General features: G+C 41.3%; 1 pseudogene; it reads right to left on the reverse strand.

Moving 5' to 3' along the window:
* Positions 1-830: 830 nt before the first annotated feature.
* Positions 831-3,807, reverse strand: LOC139028065 (butyrophilin-like protein 8; annotated as a pseudogene).
* Between the last annotated feature and the right edge of the window lie 302 nt (positions 3,808-4,109).

Consider the following 4,109-nt stretch of genomic DNA (forward strand, 5'->3'; position numbering starts at 1 on the left):
TCTGTGTAAGTGGATGAGAGACAGGATTTACTCTTACAGAACGGACTAATAACACACCACATGAACACAGTCAACTAAGTGACACATTTAAACACTTATTATTGGGTAAATAACTATGACTATCAATTTGAAACATTCAAGGGTATCATCACTGGACTGGTGAAAGCTACTATGTAGTGGAGCCTTCATGTGTTATTAGATCAGTGATATGCAAATAAGGGAGGAGAGAAGGATGCATTTTAAAGCCATTCCATTTTTAATAAAATAAATATTTTCCGTTGAATAAGAAAATATCCCATGTATAAATACAGTAATGTTCACCAAAATGTTTTTTTTTTGTACAAGGATTGCATTCAAGGTGTTGGTCTGATGGTGCCTATGATGTCATCGGTGATAATGAGCTGAAAACGAGACTGGAGTGCGATTAATTATTGGAAAGGGGCTAAAACCAGAAGTTCAGGTCACACATCCATGACTTACTTCTTCCGCGTTTCTCCGCTGAACAGAAAACTACAACAGTCCTACAACACTGCCTACAACAGCTCCTAGAAATCCAATTCCAACTTTCCATCCAAGGGTTTTTCCTGAAACATTTTGTCTGAAAAAACAGTAACGTGAAACATAAGACATTAGTACCTAAAGTGTGAAAGATTACTTCAAAATAGTCCCAACTGTGAATTACCAGTATGTTGGAATTGAATAAAAAATGTAATAGTTCTAAATTCAATTGAAAAGCAACAGTATAACTCCACAGAGATTCAGGCATCATTCAACATCACATGAGGTTTTTAAATTCCTAGTCAATTCAGTCCTGTATTAAAACCACCTCACTGGAACACGAATCCGTGTCTCCCTCATGTGTTTGATCTCCAGTGTTGAACTCGACAGGTGAACACGTTGGTGACAGTCCTCTGGACAGTAAAATAGCGTGTCACTGTGTACAAGCCCTCTGAGTCCATGGGTCTCTCTGTAGGTTCATCAGCAGGGAGGATGGTTCCTTACTGTTCAGCAACACCACTCAGGCTTATAGACTAACCTTCAGCCTCACACCTCAGGACACTTCTTGTCTTTGGTGTCCACAATGGAGAGCCATGGCCAGGGGCTGCACCTACACAGACACAACATAAAAGGTTTATAGGATTTATCATCCTGATATCGATGGACCTTTAAAAGTAAGATGGAACTTGTGATGGATAGTATCATGTCGAAGTATATTTGAATAAGTTAATTATGACATCAATATCACTTTTTGTTTTGTAACAGAGGTTGATATTTCTAATATGAATCGATTAGGTTTTGGAAACTCACCCTGACTTCCCCGATTGGTCTTTAGGGGCGGGGAAGGGGATGAAGGATTCCGTCCTCTATACATTGTAGAGATAGAAGAACAGATTTCAGACCTCTGTACTCAATGTGCTTTGATGTCATAACACTTTTTGGGGCAGGCACCTTTCTTGACATCCAATGTATCATATAAAATACCACATTAATCAATAAATGAGAGGAAGGATAACATGCTGATCATCAAGTTATCCAACATGTTGCACATTTGATAGACTGACAAAGAAATCTGAACGATGCGTTTGGTATCAAATGATCACCGCCGACATAGAGTTCAATGGTGGTTTTCTGGTGGCCTAACGTTGGTGTGTAACAGGTGTAATTTCCAGCATCAGAGGTTTTCACGATTGGTCAGCTTTAGTGAGACGTTGCCGTTCTTCAGTTCTTCACTGAACAGTGACGTCCTTCCAKTGTAGGATGGATTCTGGAGCACATTGTCGTCACCACGGTCTCGGTACAAATGCACCTCTTTTGGCTCCAGGACTGGTCTCTGCCACTCTACTGACTCTTCAACAGCACTCCTGGATGGTCTCAAGAAACAAGGCAAGATGACATCCCCGCCAACTATGCCACGAACAGGGTCCGTTGAACCAACAACAAGAACTGTAACAGAAAAAAAGCAGATCACATTATGAGACACAAGGCCTACATAGCAAAACAATTGTTTTATTAGTTATTTCAGGAACATGGATGCATGCAGGCAGACAGACAGAAGAGAGCACAGCTAGACAAACAAGTAGACAGCCAGACAGGCAGGCAGACAGAAGAGTGCATATAGGGATGTGACCACCAGAGAGAGGGCTTGCAGAACTGTTGGTAGGGGTATCCAGGTGGAAAGCATGGCCAGCCGTAGAAAAATGCTTATTGAAATGATTGGTGGTGACAGTGTTTCCTAGCCTCAGTGCAGTGGGCAGCTGGGAGGAGGTGCTCTTATTATCCATGGACTTTAGTGTCCCACAACTTTTTGGAATTAGTGCTACAGGATGCAAATTCTTCACCACTGTAACCCACTCATTCTCACTTTCTGTACTATTAGCTTCACCCGACTCACTAAGCAGTTTCAAACAAAACTATCTTCTGTCCTCTCCAGGTCTCTAGACGTCCAACAATTGCGTTCTTGCCATAGCTCACTCTGGATGTGTACTTGCCTCCGCCCCCTCACTCTTCCTCTCTGCTTATACTATGTTGAAACCAATGAAGTACATCCTGGATTGCCGTTTCTTTGTATTGGCTATTGAGAGACTGGTGGCGTCAGTCGGCCATATTGGCACTCCCTAGTATGCGCAGTCCTCTATGTCGGAATGAATGGAAATGTTACAGTATTTCAAATATATACATGTCTAGGACAAAATTACATGTATTTAAGTTTTAAATACATGATGTGCATGATTCAAGAAGGCAATGAGCTCCGTCGGGTCTTTTTTTTAAATGGCGGGTGGGGAAGCAAAACTAATGTGTGATAGTAAGAAGGAGATGTCTGTGGGGAAACTGCTTTTTTTCACTCGATCTGTCAAATTATCACCTTATCGCCTCTAAAATGTAAACAAAACACTATAAAGAGTTTATATAATGTTTCATTGCATACCTATTTGAAGGTTTGTGTCGAATTTGAATCGGGTTTTTAGGGCGGTGCTAAAGTGATCAGAAGTAAACTGGCCTTTGAGAGTCATGATCGCTTGCAGTGATGATGCAGAAAATGACGAGGTATCCCCTTTTACCGTCCATTTCTTGTTTTTAAACGATGAGAGAAGTGCTACACCAGGTGGAGAGAGATTGTAAGACAGAAATAGTTGCTTTATGTGTGAGCGCTGCGTGTAACAAATCCGGTATTAGGATACATAAAAAGCAAGGTCTGCTAACTTTCTTTAATTATGTTTAATTAACGCAAGCAATAAATGGCAAATGCAATTTTCGTATATACGGGTTCGCTGTATCACCGCGCAGGGTAAAACAGGGAACTGTGGAATGTACTCAAATAGCAGTTCTTATACTATGACAGCTTTAGGTCCAACTCGTCCGTTGGCCTATCATAGTAGAGGCGCGGTTTAAACTTTGCTCCGCCTTTGCTGGCACTCGGACTTGTCCAAGTGTCTTAGTGCTCTCCTCTGTCCACATCTGGTTGTTGGGTAGATTAGATCCGTCTTGTGTCTCCCCCGATTCTACACTCAAACAGTTCCTAATATGGTATTGATCAGTGCTCTAACCTCCCTGGTTGGCTTAGAGATATGCACCCCTCCCCTCTCCAGATTGACCACAGCTTTTATGGCCTGTCACTCTATGTTGGTCAGTCTTTACACACATACATCTGTATTGTTTGTGTGTGTGTGTAACAAAACAATATTCATCTTCATACAATATGGTAGCAGGCTATAGTGCATAAACATAAATCCTAACATATGCGTGCTGTACGTTTACGGCATGACACGTCACGATATAACGGAGGGTCAGTTCTCTCAACTTTTCTCAAATAATATAGAGCCATTACCATGTCGATCAACGCTTGAATAGAAACGTAGTTCACACCCCAGATTTTGAAGTGAACATAGTCCCATTCGTTTTCTTTGAAGCCTCGTTTGAATGTCGCGGTTGCGCACATTTGTATGGAATGGGGTGAGTTTACGTTACCAAGATGGCTGAAAGGGGTGAGTCATACAGGGCTTATACACATCAGTGGTTGAAACTCGTTTTAACATTTTCCAAATGTTTTCTCACAAGCGCAAAACTTTTAAATTCTGTAAATGTAATTTAAGAATTCGATCCACATTTAA

The sequence above is a fragment of the Salvelinus sp. IW2-2015 genome, linkage group LG7 (assembly GCF_002910315.2).
Source record: "Salvelinus sp. IW2-2015 linkage group LG7, ASM291031v2, whole genome shotgun sequence".
NCBI classification, from domain to species: domain Eukaryota; kingdom Metazoa; phylum Chordata; class Actinopteri; order Salmoniformes; family Salmonidae; genus Salvelinus; species Salvelinus sp. IW2-2015.